The sequence below is a fragment of the Telopea speciosissima genome, chromosome 3 (assembly GCF_018873765.1).
Source record: "Telopea speciosissima isolate NSW1024214 ecotype Mountain lineage chromosome 3, Tspe_v1, whole genome shotgun sequence".
Classification (NCBI taxonomy): domain Eukaryota; kingdom Viridiplantae; phylum Streptophyta; class Magnoliopsida; order Proteales; family Proteaceae; genus Telopea; species Telopea speciosissima.
The window spans coordinates 62,762,089-62,783,563 of record NC_057918.1 but is presented as its reverse complement, the minus strand read 5'-3'; the positions used below and the strand labels follow the sequence as shown (position 1 = coordinate 62,783,563).

Sequence of the window (21,475 nt, the reverse complement as noted above, 5' to 3'; positions counted from 1 at the left end):
AGTGGAAGTCAACCTCAACGTGTTTTGTGCGAGCATGAAACACCGGATTGGTGGAGAGATAAGTGGCGCCTATATTATCGCACCATAACATGGGTGATCCATGAAGAGGGAAGCCGAGTTCCAAAAATAGAGATTCTAACCAGATCAATTCCGCAAAAGCATTGGCCAAAGCCTTGTATTCGGCTTCTGTGGACATGCAACTGTTCGTTGCTTCCGCGATGTCCAGGAGACAAGATTTGGCCCAAGGAAAATTGTAAAACCACCTGTGGATTTGCGATCAGTACCATCGCCTACCCAATCAGCATTCGTGAAGGCTTGTAGGCGATGAGAGAGGGAACGCACCAATAGAAGACCATGATTATGAGTACTCTTGAGGTAGCGTAGAATGCGCTTGACAAGCTGCCAATGATTGATGGAGGGTACATGCATATACTGACAGGCTCGATTAACAACGAATGCCACGTCTGGGCGTGTGAGAGTAATGATTGTAAGGCCCCAACAACAGACCTATATTCTGTTGGGTTGTCATAGAGAGCATCCCCTGAGTTCGAATCCTTAATTGTGAACATAGGCATCTTGACCGGTTTACAATCAACCATACCGGTACGCCGTAAGAGATCAGAGATGTAACGGGACTGAGTCAATAAAAGACCACGACTGTGAGGTTTAGCTTCAATCCTTAAGAAAAAATGTAGAGGACTAAGGTCCTTAATGGAGAACTCGCCCGATAATTTTTGCAGAAGGGTAGGGACAACAGAAGCATCACTACTAGTCACGAGGATGTCATCCACATAGACCAGTACATAGCAGACATGAGAGCCAGTGCGTCGGATAAATAAAGAGGTGTCTGTCTTTGAACCAATAAAGTCAAGTTGAGTGAAGAACGTGGATAGATGATGAAACCATGCTCGAGGAGTCTGTTTAAGGCCATATAACGAGTGATGAAGTCTGTAGACATGAGAAGGATGATTAGAATCAACAAAACCCTGGGGTTGTGACATAAATACCTCCTCCCGTAACAAGCCATGCAGGAAGGCATTGTGAACATCCAGTTGCCTAACTAGCCAACCCTGAGAAACCGCAATAGACAACACACAACGGATTGTAGTTGGTTTAACCACAGGACTAAATGTCTCACTGTAATCAATCCCACATTATTGGTGAAAGCCCATAGCCACCAAGCGAGCCTTGTAGCGCTTAAGAGAGCCATTTGCCTTACGTTTAATACGGTACACCCACTTACAGTCGACCAAATTCATATCAGGGGTCCTTGGAACAAGGGACCATGTGCCATTACGAACCAACGCATTAAATTCCTTTGCCATCGCTGATCTCCATTCGGGTACCTTAGAGGCCTGTGAAAAACAAGTAGGCTCCACAGTAATAATGTCAGTAGAGTGGGCATGAGGTTGATTGGGGTGATGGCGAAGTGTCATAGGGTGAATAGAGGTGGTGGTCGGTTGGGGTGGGGTAGGAGGAGAAGAAGTGTGGTAGAGGTCACTAAGGGGCCGGGTACGTAAGGGAGGGGAGATCGGCGAAGGGGAGAGGGTTGGTGGCAGGTCATAGGGGATGGGAGAGGGGGAGGCCGACGGTAATGGGGAGACCAACGGTAATGGAGAGGTGAGAAGGGGAGATAAGGGTGGTGAGGACGGCACTGGTGAGACATAAGGGTTGGCCGGTAAGGGCATGGGAAGGATAGGGGGAGAAGGAGGAGGAACATCAGGGGAGTAGAGGCGAAAGCATGAGAAGGAGAGTGAGGAACAGGTGGAGATCCAAGAATGGATTTGGAGAAAGGAAACTGCTCTTCATCAAAACGCACCTGGCAAGCAATGAGTAAACAATTGCTTTGCAGATTGAGGCACCTGTAACCCTTATGAAGCGTACTGTAGCCTAAGAAAACACAGGGAGATGAACGAAAATCCATTTTATGTTTGTTATATGGTCTTAAGATATGGAAAACACAAGCACCCAAAAACCCTAAGGAAACTATAGTCTGAGCTTTGATGAAAAACCAATTGGAAAGGAGAGATACCTAGAGAGACCAAAGAGGGCATCCTGTTAATTAGGTAGAGAGTAGTTTCAAAGGCAAAGTGCCAAAAATGTCTGGGAACCCTTGTTATTCAATGGTGTGAGGTGCAGATAAATGGTGAATAATGCCAATTTTTTGAAAAAAGTTAGGGAGGATGCGAAATTCACCACCCCAATCCGTCTGAACCGATTTTATTTTCCTACCAAATTGTCGTTCCACAAGAGGTTTACAACTGGTAAAAACAAAGAAAACCTAGGACTTACGCACAAGAGGGTAGTACCAAATAAATTTTGTATTATCATCAATGAAAATAACATAAAAACGATGTCCATCAAGAGTAGGGGTAGGTGAAGGCCCCAAACATCACTAAAAATAAGATCCAAAGGGAAGAGACTTTTACTAAAAGTTGTATGCAAAGTTAAACGACGGGATTTATCCAATTGACAAGAAGAATATAAATTACTAAGATGGGAAGAAAAACTAGGTAATTTATTAATGGTGATCATATGCCACAGTAAGCGCTCATGAGGGTGCCCCAATCGATGATGCCAAAGATCCAAGGAAGTACGGACAGCAGCATTAGCAGATGGAGGAGAGGAATTGAGTTCATAAAGTCCACTGTTACTCGCTCCGGAGAGAGTGTTGACTTGGTGACCTGATCCTTCACAAGAAAGTGAGATGGATGAAATTCAAAAAATACGTGATTGTCACGAGTAAATTGATGAACTAAGAGAAATTGTTTGTTAATGGAAGGGACATGAAGCACATTATTTAAATAAAAAGACTTAGAAGAAGGAGAAGAGAGAATTACGGAACCAAGATGAGAAATTGGTAAGCCCTTACCATTGCCAACCTGTAACTGATCTGGACTAGTGTAGTCATCATATTAGGATAAAGCCTATAGATCTGGGGTAACATGGTGGGAAGCACCAGTGTCCGGGTACCAGGGTAGGGGTGACGGGTGTGGAGGGGTAGGGAGTAGGGATGGTTGAGAGGGTGACGGGTGTGAGGACGCATAAGGGGAGGACGGGTAGGTGTAGTAGGCTAAGGGTTAATGGGATGGATTGTACTATGGAGCCGCCTATTGAAAGCCCTACTTGAGGTGAAGAAAGCATCGTTTAATGGAATGGTTCGTGCGGCCACAGTAGGTATAGTAGAAGCGGCCATAAGACTGACTAGTAGGGAAACCACCACGTCCCCGACCGCTGCGGCCCCTTCCACGGAATCCTCTACCACCACGATTGGGCTCTGAAGAACCGGGTGCAGAAGAGGGGGAAGAGCGCTGCACAATGTTGGCTGTCGGAGAGGTGTCAGATGCAGGAGAGTCGGCCAATGTCAACTTCTTCAAAGATGAGCCATGAAGAAATTCATGACTCAACAACATAGCATGGAGATCATCATATGGAATTGCATCAGGCCGGGTGAGGAGAGAGTCCACCATGGAGCAAAAATCAGGCTTGAGACCTGGAAAAACATGCAAGTTGAAAGCAATGGGGCGCAGAGGGTGCCCGACAGCACTGAGCTCACCAAAGATCGTCTTTGCACGTTGAAGAAACTGAGAGACCAATTCATCCAGCTTTTGGGTGAGGTCATGCATCGCCATAGTGAGAGACATGAGACGACTCTCTGAAGGAGAAGAGAAGGCAGTACACAACGACTGCCAGATGGCTTGGCTTGTGGTTTTCCCAAGAACAAGGGGAAACTCCTCCTCAGTGATGGAGGAAATAAGAAGACTATGAATAAGAGAGTCCTGGCGATGCCAGGTAGTAGCAGCAGTGGAGTCCGTCGGACAAGGGAAGGTGCCATCGATGTAACCTAAGAGGTTCTATCCATCCAAGAATGGTTCAATTTGAGTTTGCTAGAAGAGGAAATTGGTAGAGCTCAGTCTCAAGGAGAGGTAGTGGTGTGCATGATGAAAGGAGGGTAGTGCATTAGGTGAAGAAACGATGCCAAGAGAGGTGGCGGAAGAGAGGTCGTCCTCCCCAGGCATAGTCGTTTGAGGAAAGAGAGGAGGAAAAAAAATTTTAGTAAGGAGCTCGTTGGAGCAAAGAGGCTCTGTATACCATGTAAATGCAATATAATTCCTTAGTTGTGATTCCTCAATAGAGGAGTATTAAATACAGACTACAAGAGATGGAAGTAAACAAGGAAACAAAGATTACAAAGATTACATGGAATAATAAATTGACATCTTAACCAAGATTGTGGAGAGACTTCTATTCCAAGATAAATCAATATCACATGTGATCATATTTTACACATGTGATATAGATTATTACCTAAAACAGAAGAAGGGTTGTACACGGAATGTATAACCGATCGAGAGAGGGAATCATATCCTCAATACTCGCATCACTTACATAGCCATGCTTACCCAATGCTGTAATCATCACATTATGAGTCACAACATCTCTATTAGGCATTTCCCCATACTGTTTCTTAGCGGAGCTCAAATCTCCAACCTTTGCATAAAAATCAAGCAACCCAGTTTGTCAAAATAGATCAAATTCAAAACCCATTGTCAATATCTGGTAATGAAAACCTTCCCCAGCACTGGCTGAAGGAATAGTAGTACACGCACAGAGAACTACAGAAAATGTTTTGTTGTCGGGAAAGATATCTTCATGGAGCATACTATTATACAATCCAATACATTCTTGAACAAAACCGGATCTTAAGAACAACTGAATCATCGAATTCCACAATGAAAGATTGGGTTTTGCTAGATTCTGCAAGAAAAGCACCACGTAATCAAGTTTATGACATCGACAACATGAAGATAGGAAGGTAGTAAGGAGAGAATTTGAATGGAAATATCCATTGGTGAGAATTTGAGGGTGAATCTATTCCAATTTATTAAGCTTTAAGAGGGAGTTTCGGAGATGGTACAGTAGAAAATTAGAGAAAAGAGGCATTCCTATGAAATGAATTCATCGACAAAAGAGTCATTAACTTTGTATCAATGTAAAGATTCTCTGAAGCTCTTATTTCTTCACCAATTCAAATTGGATTATGTGGTTCTCCATCTCTTCTAACTTGAGGTATCCACGAAGTCACTTGTTAGCTTTTTTGTTTGGAATTGCACCTGTAAGTTTTTTGGGTACTAGTCATCTACTATCCAGCCGCCTAAGTTTTATGGGAGTCTTATTATTCAGCCGACAATAACACTAGTTAATTGTTTAATTATTTGATTATCTGAGGTCAAAAGATATCAAAGTATCAAACATAAAAGACCAAGTTTCCCTCCAAATTTTTTTCCTGTCCAGAACAGTTATCCAGTTCCTCTCAAAGGGAGGTGGAAATGACAACTTAACCTCACTCGGGCAGTGTGTTCGGGCAAGGGGTTAGGTCGTCATTTCCACCTCCCTATGAGAGGAACCGGAAAACTGTATCGGGCAGGGAACCAGAGAGGATAATGATCCATTTCCCTCCACCCACGGTGAATGGGATGATGGGATCCCATTCATCGGGGGGCGGGAGAGGGTGAGAAAGGGTATCTGGAGGTATTTTAGAAAATACAAAAACCTTAGGTCTTAGGAGGAGTTTGTGAACCCTAGGATGGTGGGCGAATCGTCCTCTATGGATGGAGAGAAACTTAGGCTCTCTTGGGCCTAGTTTATATTTATATAGCTAAATGTTCTTTGTGCTAGAGGTGCAGGCCCAGACACATGGGGGTGGGCAAAACGACCATCCTACCCCCTAAATGACAGGCTCATGTGTCTAGGCGCAGGCTACGCTGCGGCACAGAGAATATCAGCCCTATTTATATTTAGGGAGAGAGAACGTTACACGATTGTGCCCCTACCTTGGCTGCCACGCCTAAACACTCAAACCGCCTTACCCGCCTTGAAATGACCGCCTTCCCACCATGTAAAGGCGAAAATTCCAGGCGCCCAGGGCACTTTCTGTGTCTAGGCATGGGAGACACGCAAGGCTCACGAACAGGTAGTGTTCTATTCCCCTTATATTTATGCCTTATTTATGAATAATCAATTATAAACAATAATCATGTATTATATATATATATATATATATATATATATATATATATATATATATATATATATATATATATATCATACTATTATATAAGTGCACGAACTAATGCTTTATGGCGATTTTTTCACTTGACTATTTTATCCTTCATTCTTTATTTAAATACATATTTTTTTTACTAATCTATTTGTCTTTTAATAGGAATTTTCATAATTTATCGGTACCCTTTTATTTATTTTCATTTTTATTTTATATCAAATAGTATTTTCCCCACTTCACACCGTCGACCCTCTCACCCCCTCTCTCTTCCTCGGTCTTTCGATTACATTCTCTCCATCGATCAATGCCCCAAGTCTCGATTCCTCCTCTTCTCCCAAACCAAGCTCGAACCCTAAGTCCCTTTTGTAAATGTTTGTAATCGAAGAAACCTGTGGATTTTATCCCTTCCGGCAACGGATACAGGCTTGCAGCGACGAGTCTGGCGAGTTTCTACTCTCCTTCTAAGGGTATTGGATTGCAGAGTGTCTTCTCCCTTCTCAGTGGAGTGCAACAAAATAACTCTCCGACTCTCCAATGGATTACAACGTGTTAGAACAGTAATTTTCCATTATTCAAAATGATTCTCCAATATGGAGATATATACAATTACATGGAAGATCATAAAAGATCATAGAAGATCCTTAGTTGGTTGCTAGAGAGTTGTCTAAGGATTAAGGATTGCAATAAGATTAAGTTCCATATCTATTCTATATCACATGTGATTTAATGGGATTGCAACCTACTGAATAGGCAATGGATATCACATGTGGATTTTGAGAGATTGAGAGAGTTGTGCATTCCAAAAATGGGAGAATCCGATCTTGAGTATCCATAGGGAGAGGGATAATCAAGATCGGTTGATACACCCCCTCAAGTGGAAGGCCGATGATAGCGGATCTTCAACTTGTCCCTTAAGAATTGGTAGCGTGCACCTGATAATGCCTTAGTCATGATGTCGGTAATCTGATCACTGGTAGAGATAAATTGAACAGTCAACTGCTTCTTGGCCACACGATCACGCACAAAATGAAAGTCGATCGCGACGTGTTTTGTGCTGGCGTCAAAAACAAGGTTGGCTGAAAGATAAGTGGCCCCAATGTTGTCACACCATAATATCGGTGGAGACTTTAATGGAAAGCCAATTTCATTAAAGAATGACTCCAACCAAATTAATTCAGCTGCAGCGTCAGCTAATTCCTTGTACTCCAATTTGGTGGAAGAACGGGCCACTATTTTTTGTTTCTTTGAGCCCCAAGAGACCAGATTTGGGCCCAAAAATATTGCAAAACCACCTATAGACTTACGATCGGCCCCATCACTGGCCCAATCAACATCAGAAAAGGCTTGAAGGTGGAAGTCCAGTGTTCTTTGAAGGAGAAGTCCATAGTCCCGAGTTTCTTTGAGATAGTATAGTATACGCTTCACCATTCCCCAAATTTCTTCAGTAGGGGCATGCATAAATTGGCAGACCCGATTTACAGAAAATGATACATCTGGCCTGGTAAGAGTGACATATTGCAGTGCCCCAATAATAGATCGGTATAAAGTCACATCAGAGAACGGAGCACCCCCTGCATCGGATGGTTTAGATGTGGTGGCCATAGGAGTAAGGACGCCTTTACAGTCAGCCATCCCAGAGCGAGTAAGAAGATCTCCAATGTATTTGGACTGGCTGAGAAGCAACCCTTGGGGATGAGAAAGAGCCTCAATCCCCAAAAAGAAATGTAAAGGGCCCAAATCTTTTATTGAGAATTCCTTAGCAAGGGATGAAAGAAGGCGGGTTATTTGGGCTAGTGTGTTGCCAGTGATCAGAATGTCATCTACATAGATGAGAACATAGGTCAAAGTACCACCATGATTGTAAATAAGAGTGATGGGTCGGTTTTGGAAGCAGTGAACCCATAAGAAACCAGAAACTGGGTGAGTCGAGGGAACCAAGCCCGGGGTGCCTGCTTGAGGCCATATAAGGACCGATGGAGGTGGCATACATGGTCAGGATGGTTAGATCAATGAAACCTGGAGGCTGAGTCATGTACACTTCTTCAGTGAGGTGACCATGAAGGAAAGCATTGTGCACGTCTAGCTGGCGAACCGACCATTTATGGGCAACGGCCAGTGACAAAATAGTGCAGATAGTGGTAGGCTTTACCACCGGGCTAAATGTATCGGTGTAGTCAATTCCATGCTGTTGGTGGAACCCCTTGGCTACCAAGCGGGCTTTGTAACGCTCTAGGGTACCATCAGCCTTGTGCTTGATGCAATATACCCACTTGCAGCCCACAAGGTTCATTGAGGGGCAACGAGGAACCAGGGTCCATGTGCCATTGCGCACCAGTGCATTGAATTCATCAGCCATGGCCGTTCTCCATTCAGGGATTTTGTTTGCTTGGGTAAAACATGTAGGTTCGGGATTAAAGGTGGTGGGTGAAGAGGTGAGGGCTTGTGGGTTTTGGGTTCTAGATCGGAGTTATATGGGGTGAAGCCGAGTGGGTGGAGGAGGCGGTGCGGGTGGGGTGGCATACAACTCAAATATTGGTCTGGTTCATGGAGGAGGGGAAGAAGGGGGGGAAGGTGTAATTTGAGCCATTGGAATTGGGGAGGGTGGTAAGACCGCCGGTGGGGAGTCCAAGGACAATGGTAATGGAGAGGGACTTGGTATCACATGTAGTGGTGGTGTAGGCATTACAGGTTGGGTGGGAGAAAGGCCGATTGGAACCACGCTCCAAGGAGAGCTAGTAGATGGGGGGTATGGAGGTGGACCAAGGATGGAGGGAGAGGCAAAGGGATAATTTGATTCATCAAATCAAACGTGACGAGCTATGTAGAAACAATTATGGAGTCGATCAAGACAGCGATAACCATGATGGGTGGAGCTGAAACCAAGGAAGACACAGGGTATGGTCCTATAGTCCATCTTATGACGATTGTATGGACGAAGGAGAGGGTAGCACAAGCACCCAAAAACACATAGAAAATTATAGTCGGGAGTCTTATTATGGACCAATTGGAAGGGAGAGAAATTATTTGTAACCTTGGAGGGCATGCGGTTAATAAGATACATCGTGGTTTCAAATGCAAAGTGCCAGTATTGCTTAGGGACTGAAGCATGGGCAAGGAGGGACAAACCCGTTTCAACAATATGACGATGGCGGCGCTCCACCGAGCCTTGTTGCTCATGGGTGTGAGGACAAGAGACCCGGTGGGAGATGCCAAGATTTGCAAAAAATGTGGGAAGAGAACGGTACTCGCCCCCCCCCCCCCCCAATCAGTCTGGATAGCTTTTAGGGAGCGAGAAAATTGCCGTTCAACCAATAATTTAAATTGATGGAAAAACCCAAAAACTTCAGATTTGGCCTTTAAAGGATAAAATCAGATAAATTTGGAAAAGTCATCAACAAAAATGATAAAATAACGATGGCCATCACAAGAAAGTTCAGGGGATGGACCCCATACATCACTAAAAATTAATTCAAGGGGAAATTCACTACGGGAACTAGTTTCATGCAATGTGAGACGACTAGCCTTGCCCGTTTGACATACAAGGCACACAGACCAAAGACGAGAAGAACTACAAGGTAGATTATTTTGGCAAATCATGGTACGAAGGATGCGCTCATGAGGGTGACCGAGACGAGAATGCCATCCATCCAAGCAAGTCCTTTCAGCAATACTGGCAGTTGGGGAGGATGTGGAGGAAGAGGGAAGGGTATATAGACCACCCTTACTCAGACCGGAAAGAAGCGTCGCCTTGGTGACCTGATCCTTGACACAAAAATAGGAAGGATGAAATTAAAAAAAGACTCCATTATCTTGTACAAAGCGTTGAACAGAAAGAAGAGGTTTAGTGATGGAGGGGACATGGAGAATATCAGATAATTGAAAAGAGAGAGTGGGAGAAGTGATTTTACCACTACCAACATGAGATATTTGGAGACCCTTACCATTACCTACATGCAAATTGTCCCGACCATTGTACCTGTCAAAGGATGTCATGGATTGAAGGTCAAGGGTGACATGATGGGTAGCACCAGTGTCTGGGTACCAAGTTAGGGCTGATGATGGTGGAGGAGAATGATATGGAAAAGGTGGCGGTTGGGCATAGTGGGCTCAAGGAGTATACGGAGATGGACCATGGTTGGGTGGATTGGATGGATAATAGGGGTAAGGGTTTGAAGATCGGTAATAGCAGTTTTGGGCTTGGTGATTAGTGCGATGGCAAATGGTGCAGAAGAAACAGCCATACTGAGGAGGACCACGACCACCGCGACCCCTACCAGATCTACCACGCCCCCCACGACCCCTATAGGAACCAAGGCCTGATGAGGTAGAGCCGGATTTGGTTGAGGAGGGGGGCACCGTTGAATGGTATTGGTAGCTGGAGGGGTAGATGCAGGTGCAGCATCAATGAGCAGTAGTTTCCGAAAGGCCCGCATGCTTTCATGGCTTAGAAGAAGGCCATGGAGTTCTAGATAAGATGGAGGTTCGGGCCGATTCAGAATGCCAGAGACCACATCTTGGAGATCATCACTGAGGGCACGAAGGACGTGCATACTGAATTCAGTTTTGTTCACTGCATTGCCTAACGCAGCGAGTTCATCCGAAATAGACTTCGCACGTTGAAGGAGAGATGTAACACCTTCATCTAGTTTTTGTTTAAGACTTTGCAACTCAAGATGTAATGACATCAGTCTGGTGGTGGAGGCAGAGTCGTAGGCCTCATGTAAGGTTTTCCAGCATTCATGGCTGGTTTCTTTGTCCAAGAGAAGGGGAACAAGTGATTCAGAGAGAGATGCCACAAGTAGACTGACCAATTGTGAGTCCTGTTTGATCCAAGCAGCGGCTTCAATGGGATCGGTTGGACATGGGTGTGATCCATCAAGGTATCCAAAGAGCCCTTGGCCTTTTAAAAATGGTACAATCTGTTTTCTCCAAACCAGAAAATTCGTTGGAGTTAGCTTTATGGATAGAAGGTGGTGGGCCGAGGGGAAGGAAATGGAGGACGAACCAGCAGCCATGGTGGGCAGGGAAGAGGTGTTAATGGATTCGGCTGTGTGAGAGGAGAGAGACGAACCAGTGGCCATTGTGGAAGGCACCAACTAGGGATTGAAAGACGGAAGATCACCAAGCTCGTTGGAGCAAGGAGGAGAGAAAAAAAAAAACGTTGGCTCTATGATACCATGTTAGAATAGTATTTTTCCATTATTCAAAATGATTCTCCAATATGGAGATATATACAATTACATGGAAGATCATAGAAGATCCCTAGTTGGTTGCTAGAGAGTTGTCTAAGGATTACAAAAGGATTGCAATAAGATTAAGTTCCATATCTATTCTATATCACATGTGATTTAATGGGATTGCAATCTGCTGAATAGGCAATGGATATCACATGTGAATTTTGAGAGATTGAGAGAGTTGTGCATTCCAAAATGGGAGAATCCGATATTGAGTATCCATCGGGAGAGGGATACTCAACCGAGGGATACTCAAGATCGGTTGATACAGCGGCCCCTCCTCTCTGTAAGTATCTCTCCCTCCTTCCCTCTTTCGACATGATGCAGTTATGTTCTTCAAATTGTCCTGAGCTTTTATTGACAGAAAACGAGAGTTAAAAACGACGGGGCCAAAACCTGCTCCTCACCTTCTCTTCTTCACACTTCTCTCTCTCACATTTACTCTTCTTTGTGAGATTTAGTGTTTGTTGAGAGGTTTTACTTCAAAAAAACAGACACAAAACTCATTATCAAACTAAGTTCAGAATTTACTCATAGCTAGCACGCGTAAGCTCTCTTTTAATCCAATTTGTACCGGCAGAGAGGAAGGATTTGGAAGCATCATCTGTTTCTCACTAAATCTCTCCATCGACCAATGCCCCAAATATCGATTCCTCCTCTTCTCCCAAACCATGCTCGAACCCTAAATCCCTTTCGTAAATGTTTGTAACCGAAGAAACCTGTGGATTTTATCCCTTCCAGCAACGGTTGCAGGCTTGCAGCGACGAGTCTAACAAGTCTCCACTCTCCATCTAAGGGTATTGGATTGCAGCGTGTCTTCTCCCTTCTGCTGTGGATTGCTGCGGCCTCTCCTCTCTATAGCAGGAAAAATGTTCGTCCCTTCGAACAGGTAAAAGTTCTCTTACCTTGAATTTCTGCTGCACAGTTTTAGTTCTCATATTGAACATGCTGAGATTAAGAATATGGTTGGTTCAGGAAATGTCAGCACTGCAGCTTGTGTTGCCACCGCTGGAACATCTTTAGTTATTGGGTTTGTTCTTATACATTTAGTGGGGATTTATGACTTTTCCAACTCTTTGTGAGAGACCCTCTCACATACATACACAGCTTACACAACCGTGTATGAAAACTTTCCCCTTCTTTTTTTATATCTTTCAAAGACAAAACTGCCTTACGCTAATAGAGTTGTTAATCCATTCTGAAAATGTGATGTTCATTATGATAGTGAATGTTTACATGTCACGACCTGCCACTTCCAAATGGCAGTGCATGGTCAGTACATCTTCAGCTACCATTGGGCAAAGGAGATGGCTAAAAGGGAGCCCAAAGTTTCAGAATAATTTGTGATCACAATTTCCATTCTGCTATCTCCTGTGGCACTTTCATGCGGAGTATACTTTAAGCCACTTTCCTTGCTCATTTGAGGTTGATATTTTATCACTGAGATCGGTGGAGGGTTATCATGATGTTATTATGATTTAACTGAACGTAGTTTTCTAGATGGATCGAATCATCTATTCTCTTATAGGACAGTTGGGAGTTGTAAACTGTTTGGTGTAAAATTTGCACCAGGAATTTGGAAAAAGGTTTATTGGCCCTAGATCCTAGAGGTATGTATGTATGTGCAGTGTGTGCATGTGTGCATGTGTGCAACACATGTGCACATTCGTTTATGTTTACAACCGCCCTCTGTTTGCATTTGTGCAATGCATGTGAACATTCATTTATGCTTGCAAGAACACTCTGGTTTAGAGGATTTAATCTTGTGTCTTGACATGGGATTGAAGGAATTTGTAGCTTGTTTTGTGTAAATAGCATATGCTTATGAGCACCCTGTAGTTTGAAGGGTTCTCCCATTGCCATGTTGTGGACTTCAAGAACTTTATAGCATGTGCACCAAAGCTCTTAGCCCATGCAGATTGATAAAATATGGCCAGATTTATGTCCTTGGCCCATGCATTTCTGTGTATTTGTGGAGCAACCACCTTGTCCATTGCCTCTCCCGTTATGATGGTTCTAGATTTCTGCTTTGAATTTTTAACAGATCTCATCAAATCAAAGAAGATGATATTTGGCTCGTTTGTTTACTTTTCGATTTATTCCTTCTGTTCCTCCCTTTCCCCCTGTTTGAGATTGACTATTTCATGTATTCATATTGATTAATGGCCGGCCTGCAGATGTTCCAGAAATTTGTATCATCTGGGTCAATGATCTCTTGGTATTTGCTTGGAATGGTACCTCAGTGGCTATATTCTATATGATTGGAGAATAATTGTTTCAGACTTTAAAAATGAGATGATTCTCTCTTCAGGGTATCCTATTTAATTTTTCCCTATGTACCTCAGTTGCTATATTCTATATGATTGGAGAATAATTGTTTCAGACTTTAGAAATGAGATGATTCTCTCTTTAGGGTATTCTGTTTTTTCCTTTCTCTTAATTAGGATAGTAGTTCATTGTCACTCTATGAGTTTGAATTGGTCTATGTTGGCATGTCATCAATTCAGCCCCCCTTTGTTAGAGGAACTGGGAAACTGGGCCGGTCAGCAAACTGGAGGTGATAAAGATCCATGTCATGTTAGCAATCGCCACCCTCCATCATTGAACTTGGGTATCTGTTACTGATGGTGTTTACATCTATAATTCAAGCCTTAACCTTTATTCTTGAAATCAACTATTAAGAATCAAGTTCTGACATTTCACATTTATGGTGCTACATCTTCTATTAACCATAAGCATGTCTTATGAACTTAATGATTGTTGGATGTTCGCTGCAATTTTTTAAAAATTATATGATGTAGATTAAATTCGACAATGAAAAGATATTGCTTTCTATTCGTGACTTAGGTATAGGGAATGACACAATAAGATCTGATCATTAACTTTGGAACCATAGCAAAGTTTGGAACTTTAAGTGTTATTCTTAATTGTTTAAGATACCAATAGGCAAGAACATTCGGATAGAAATGGAATTTAGCTTTTGCTTTACCTTTTTTTTTTTTCCTATGTGAATGAGTTTTTTATTGAATATAGTTTTGCTTTATATGCAAGCTTTGTAGGGAAAATGCAGACAAGCGTTGACCTCAATCTCATTGGACAGTTTGGAGTTGGGTTTTACTCCGTATATCTTATTGCAGACTATTTTGGGGCATTTAGTTTCTTAAGGTCGCCTCCCTTGTCTTGTGAAAGAGATTGTTTCAACTCCTCTTTCTAAATTTTAGGTATATATGGGAATCAAAGGTTGATGGGTTATTTGAAGTCTCTGAAGATGTATATAGTAAGCTACTTGGACATTGAACTGAAATCTGACTGATTGCATCTTAGAGAGGTAGCCGATTATTATTTAGAGGACGACAGACTAGAAGTGACTGTACTTACTCTTTGTTTATTTTCCATTGCTTCGTAAACTGACATCATTAATAATGCCAGTTTACGAAACAAGGCAAAATAAACTATTAAATTGGCATTCTGTTTTATCATTTTTTTTTTCTGGTTAGTTTGCTCACTTTCTTAGCAGATTTGTTTTTTAACAGTAGAGAAGAAGACTTTTTGTTGCTTGTGTGTACATGGGCATCTCAAATATATGAAATCTCTTTGCATTGTCTCTCCAAGAGATTTAGACAAGAGGGGTATCATGTTTGTAATAGGCAAGAGGGGTATCATGTTTTTACAAAGGGAAGGATTGGTGGTCGATAAAGGAGCCTGGATGACTGAGGTTGAAGCTGCAGAACCAGCTGGATCTGTGGCAACATCCCATGCTATAATTTGTAACCCCCATTGGGATTAGTGTTGAGGAAGAAGATCGAAAGAGGACATAGGTTGCTGTTACCAAGGAGTATAAGAAGAGGGGTTCCTTTGAGACTGCCTGAGCTATCTATGCTCATGCTCATACCATTAACCTAACCAAGAAGAGTATCTGTCTCAAGGCAGCACAGCTTGAGAAGAGTCATGGGACCAGAGAATCTCTTGATGCTCTCCTCTAGAAAGTGGTAACATACAGACCACATGCCAAGTCCTATGGTCAATGGGTGCCAAAGAGAAGTGGCTTGCTGGAGGTGTTCCTGCTGCTTGAGCTATTATCCAGGAAGCTTATGCTGCCATTCCCAACTCTGAGGAAATTTGGCTTGTGGCTTTCAATTTGGAGTTTGAGAACCATGAGCTTGAGCGAGCAACAATGCTTCTTGCTAAATCTTGAGAAAGAGGAGGCACAGAAAGGGTGTGTATGAAATCAACCATTATTGAGACAGAATTGGGGAACACCGCAGAGGAGAGGAGATTGCTTGAAGAGGAGCTGAAACCTTTCCCTTCATTCTTCAAATTGTGGATGATGCTTGAACAGCTGGACAACCGTCTTGGTCGCTTGGAGCAAGCCAAGAAAGCTTATGAGTCTCTAAGGCATTGTCCCAGTTGCATTCTCCTTTGGCTTTCCCTTGCTAATATTAAGGAGAGATTAATATGCTAAGCAAAGCACGAGCGATTCTTACTATGGCCAGGAAGAAGAATCCCCAAAATCTTGAAGTTTGACTTACTGCAATTCAAGCTGAATTAAGTCATGAAAATAATAAGGAAGCTGATAATCTGATGGCAATGGGATTGCAAGAATGCCTTACCAGTGGACCAGTGGTATCCTGTGGGCAGCATCAATTGAGATGGCCCCATGTCCCAAACACAAAACAAAAAAGTATTGATGCACTCAAGCAGGCGGATCATGATTTCCCTATCATTGTTGTTGTGGTAAATTGTTTTGGCATGACAAGAAGGTGGAGAAAGCAAGAAACTGGCTGAATGGTGCAGTAATTCTTGTGTTGGATATTGGGGATTTCTGGGCTTTGTTCTACAAATTTAAGCTTCAGCATGGAAATGAAGAGCACCGGAAAAATATATTAAAGAAATGTATTGCGGCAGTACCAAAGCATGGTCGTGAGCGATGTCAGAGAATTTCCAATGCCGTGGAGAATTCTTACCAGCCAATAGAAGCCTTTCTAAAGAAAGTTGTGGTTGTCTGGGAAAGGAAAGGAGGAGAATTCTGCTGAGAGTACCAAACACTAGAATTCTGTCTTGGTGCCTGGATTTGGACTCTTCTCTTACCTGATTATTCAATTGTAACTTGGAACTGTAATAGTGACTTAGTGAAAGGTGTGTAATGCCATTTTTTTTTTTTTACTTTTATCGAATCCTTTTTATTTCATTCTATGGCATAAGCCTGGCTTGCATTATTTGCTAGAATTTCTGCTCTCTGGTATCTTTTGATAATCTTAATTTTTTGATATTTGGATCATAAGCCTGTCCTAGAGTGAAAAACAAAAACTTTAAGCATAATGGTCACAAAATCAAATCTAAGCCTCAAATGTTGATTTTTTACTTTGTACTGGCTGCTATGATGAATCTACTTTCTGTCTCCAAATCCACTTATGTGCAGTATTTTTTTTATGTATTACTTCACCCCCTAAGTCTTAATTGAGTCCAGCAAAAGCCATGTTGCAATTTATAATAAGCAACCCTTGAATTCATATGATATTATGTACTGCTTCCAAGAGTTGAGCCCATAGAGCTTCTTTGTTTTTTTTTTTTTTTTTTTCTGATTTTTATGTGGCATCCTTTGAAAATGTGGACAATAAGAAGTTTGAAATAGAAACAATATGAAATTATGTGATCAAAGATGCAAAAGATGGTTGTGATGAGGTTTATCCCTATATCTTGTTTTTTTTCTTTCTTAGTTTACTGTTATTACTTTTGTTCTGTTTCTGTCGTTGTCTTTACTTCCCCCTTTCTTTTATTGCCTTTTTGGATGAACAATTCCGTTCTTTTGTTCTGTTTTGTCTCTACTTCCCCCTTTCTACCCCACAGCTTTGGCATAGATCAAACAACCATATTGACATCCACCTAGAGAAGTTTTAATGCGAACAGTGTACAAGTGCGTTAACAAGAAGAAAGAGGCTAAGAGTAGCCATCTCCAAAAGACCAAAACAATTTTTGGAAATTATTGATGTCTTGCAGAGTACAAGAGCGTTAACAAGAAGAAAGAGGTTATTTATCAATCACTCAAAGCATATCAGGTATGTAAAATTTTCTTCTTTACAGATTTATTTTTCCCTCTAAATATAGACAAAAGATTATCTTTTTACCAGTGGCATCTTTCATGAGGTAATGCGGCCTTTTCGAGTGCTTGATCTCCCCAAATGGATGTCAAGAGTTTGGTATGGAGTGGAACTTGGAAGAGATGGGATTATCATGGCTGATTCATGAAAACATCATAAACACAATGAAAAATTGCAATTTTTTGATGTTTTTTATTCTAGCAAGCCAATAGGGTCTTTTACTCTTCCTCCTTGGTTGTGAGGCTTGTACTTGGTTGGAGTTCAATCTAAGGAACTCTAAGGTCCTTCAGAATCTGTTTATAGGGTGGCATCAAATGCTTGAATCTAATTACTTCATTCCCTCCAAAGACAAAATCATTTTTTATTGATTCTATTCGCCAAGTCTTAATTCATTATTCTTACTACACTTCCAGATGCTTCTTGTGCTATGCACCCAACACAGAGAACAAGGGCTGATGATCCATGTCATTTAATTCCTAATTCTTTTGGTTATGGCTAAAACTTGTAATCTTTATATTGTGCTTTGTACTCAGGTCTTCCAGTAACTGTGGTTTTTGATAATTTGAATATTTGAATTTCTTGTAAACTATTGCTTCCAGGATCCCACACCATATTCTTCATTCAATTCTGGCATGGACCGGTTTTGACAATCAGTCTTGTCAACCAATAGGAGACTAGGTTTGGCTATCCCCAGATCCTCACACAAATGGTACTTGCTTTTCTACCCTTGCTTTTAGCAATTTTGATTTAAACAATCAATAGTCATCGATTCCTCTCTCTCTCTCCAACATAAGACCACACGTGCATTTGCACGTGCACGTTTACTAGTATATATATACATAACAAGCCTTCCTTTTATAATATATATATATATATTATAATAATATGACATATGTTAGAAAGGGGTGGATTGGGGTGAGAGTTGGAGGGAGAGAGGGATGGCAAATGAGGCTTTGATCTAATTTTCGATAATTTTACCAATTTACTTCACTTACGTAAGAATTTTACACATGTTCATTAATGGCACCGGCATAAACAACATTAACAGTTTATGGTGATATATCATAAACAACTCTCGAGTTGTATATGAATTTATGCTTATATTGATTTATTTTAATGAGAAATAAGAATCATAAATCATACCAAACACTTCTATTTATTTTGTGGGTGCACATTCTTTGTCTCAGAGCGCATCTGGGCACAGTTGCGCTAGTTGTTTATGAATTTATGCTTATCTTGATTTATTTTAATGAGAAATAAGAATCATAAATCATACCAAACACTTCTATTTATTTTGTGGGTGCACATTCTTTGTCTCAGAGCGCATCTGGGCACAGTTGCGCTAGACACATGGGGCGGACAGGGTGGGATTTTGGGCATTAGGGGGGGTACTGGTCATATCAACCACCCCCATGTGTCTGGGGCGCACCCTGCGCCACATGTGGAGAGAACTTTATCCCTTATTTTATATGGCAGAAATATTTTTTTTTTCATAGAAAGATAAATATAATAGGGCTGATGTTCTTTGTGCCACAACGCAGCCTGTGCCCAAACACATGGGCCTGCCATTCAGGGGACAGGGTGATCATTTTGCCCACCTCATGTATCTGGGCACAGCCTACGCCCCTAGCACAAAAAACATTCTCCCATATAATAGATTTAAACTATACCACAGAGAGCCTGTCCAAGACAAAAAGTCTTTTTTTCTTTATAAACATCCAAGACAAAAAGTCTTTCACCAAACTCTTGTCATTGAGCCGACAAGAACACTTGTTAATTGTTTGAGGTGAAAAGAGACTAAACAGAACTCCTCCAGCTCCAACACGATTGGTGGGCTTCTACTATTAACTTCTCTAATTTCTACAGTGTGGCAGTGCGGTTAGATGGAGATGCCGACACCTAGTAGTTGCTGCATCCAACAGTTCACAACAATGAGATCGGATCATTGGATGCAACAGCTGCCAGGTGTTGACATCTCAACCTAACATTACCGCACTTTAAAGAATTGGAGAGGATAATTTTGAATTTTTATCTACTATTGTGCACTGCAGCGTTGCTGTGCCATCATGCGGCACAGCAGCGGACATATATGCACACATGGCCGCTGCACAATGTCCACAGCAGTGCCACCAATACTGGACCGTATAAAGGTCCGATAATTTTCCCCCTTGCGGAATCGCAGTTATAAATTAATTGCACACGCATCCCCAATTTGAGGTTTAGGCTTAGCCCAACAAAGAAGGAAGTCTTTTCTCTCTCTCTCTCTCTCTCTCTCTCGGCTTAGCCCAACAAAGAAGGAAGACTTCTCTCTCACCGTCCAGGCCAGCAAATCCCTTCTTTGCAGGTACTTAATTTCAATTTTTTCTACTTTTAATGAAGCCCTTCTTCTCTGAAAGGCTGAAACCGCACTACAGTTCTGATTCTATCTATTTCCAAATTTGATTTTTGCCACCCTACTGTTCAATCTAATCCACCAAAAGCTTGAAGATCCCTGTCTTACATATTGAATTAGTTTTCTCTTATTATCCACTACTGGCTAGAAAGGAATTAGAATCTCGCACTTGGGTATGCGTTTGAGTGGTTTTCCTCTTTTCGTTTCTTGTTGCCTTTCTTCTGTTCTGTTGTTTCAATTGGTGAAATGATTTGTTGTTACTTGTTAGTAACATATCTGAATTGGCATATTCAGAGTTGACTTTTACTTCCTAATAATTATCTTCGAATATTGACATCGGGTCCCCCCTCCAGGGGTTTCTGGTTTCCTCCATTGAGCAACCAATTGCTTAATGCTAATACCTCTGTTCCAAGTTGCTTGTCTATAACTTCTTTCCGCCGCAATTCATCTGGTTTCCAAGCTAATTATATGAAAGAATGGAGTTTTTGAAGGTTCTGGCCTACCACCAGTTTGGTGGCATATGCAACTAGTATATATGCATGGTTCTGTATATACATCTGAGTTGTATGTCTTGCCCATTATTTTCGGAATGATGTAATCTATGTATCCTTTTCTGTAAGAAATCTGGTACATGTTCTCTGTTGCAATTGAATGTATTAGATTATAGGCCCTGAGAATCTATTATTGATTTAAGGATTATGCACTGCAGCCTTAGAAAGCTGTCTTTAGTTCTGGGATTAAAACTAGATCCAATTTTGGCAGACAGACTAATGCATGAGTCAACCTCGAACCAGGGAAACCAGTAGGAGATCGATTGCAGCCAGGATCAACACAATAAGGATGAACAAATTGAATAACTGAAACTTTTATTGTTTTTTTTTTTTTTTTTTTTTTTTTTTTTTTCTGTTTACATATGAAAGAAAAACATAAAAACGGGATAAGAAGAAAGGAGAAGAAGATAAAGAAGAGAAGGGGGGAGGGGGGTAGGGGAATGGCTCGCTCAGTCTGGGTCTCTCACCCACAGCTATCCCAGCTGTTGAAACATGGAATTTCACCCATAACTGATAGCAACAAGGCCTGAAAATTCTTTTCTCCAAATCTGATCCTTCCTTACAATAAGGGGCCTATTAATAGCTTAGGCAAGCTTACAAAATAGAAGGTAGAAAATAGAAACTTCCTAAAACCAAAATAGAAGTTAGGAAAATAACAACTAATGAAAAATAGAAACTAGCTGAAAATAGAAACTACTAAGGCTTTATAGATCCAACCTTCTAAACAAGCAAGGAAGCAAAAATAGAAACAAACTGAAATCAGAAGCTACCTAAATACTTTCTAAAACTAAAAATAGAAACTAAACTATGGCAGCATTAGGATTTAGGAGAGAATCTTTCTCCATTTGAAGGGCCCACAAGATCTTCTATAAAGCATCCTCACCCAAGGCAAATATGGACTGTGATTCTGTTCACGTGAGCAGTGTCGTGAACAGTGGTTTGGTCTTTTGTCTTCTTCATGCTTCACTCTGGGCTGGGGCTGCCTTAGGTTATGCTCCATCAAACCAACAAACACTTGCCACATCATCAGACCAGGCTGCCTCTCACAGCAGTCGAATCCACAACCTTGCTGGGCTGGTTTTGGGGCTTGTTCCTGCGGGTACATATGGACTTGCGATCTAAGTCATAGACTGAGA

General features: G+C 41.7%; 1 long non-coding RNA gene across 1 annotated transcript; it reads left to right on the top strand.

Annotated features, from left to right (window-relative positions):
• The first annotated feature begins 1,100 nt into the window (after nucleotides 1-1,100).
• Nucleotides 1,101-16,537, top strand: LOC122654431. The gene is made up of 3 exons (XR_006331912.1): nucleotides 1,101-1,111; nucleotides 8,004-8,009; nucleotides 16,310-16,537. It is a non-coding gene; the product is annotated as an uncharacterized LOC122654431 (long non-coding RNA).
• The last annotated feature ends 4,938 nt before the right edge of the window (nucleotides 16,538-21,475 follow it).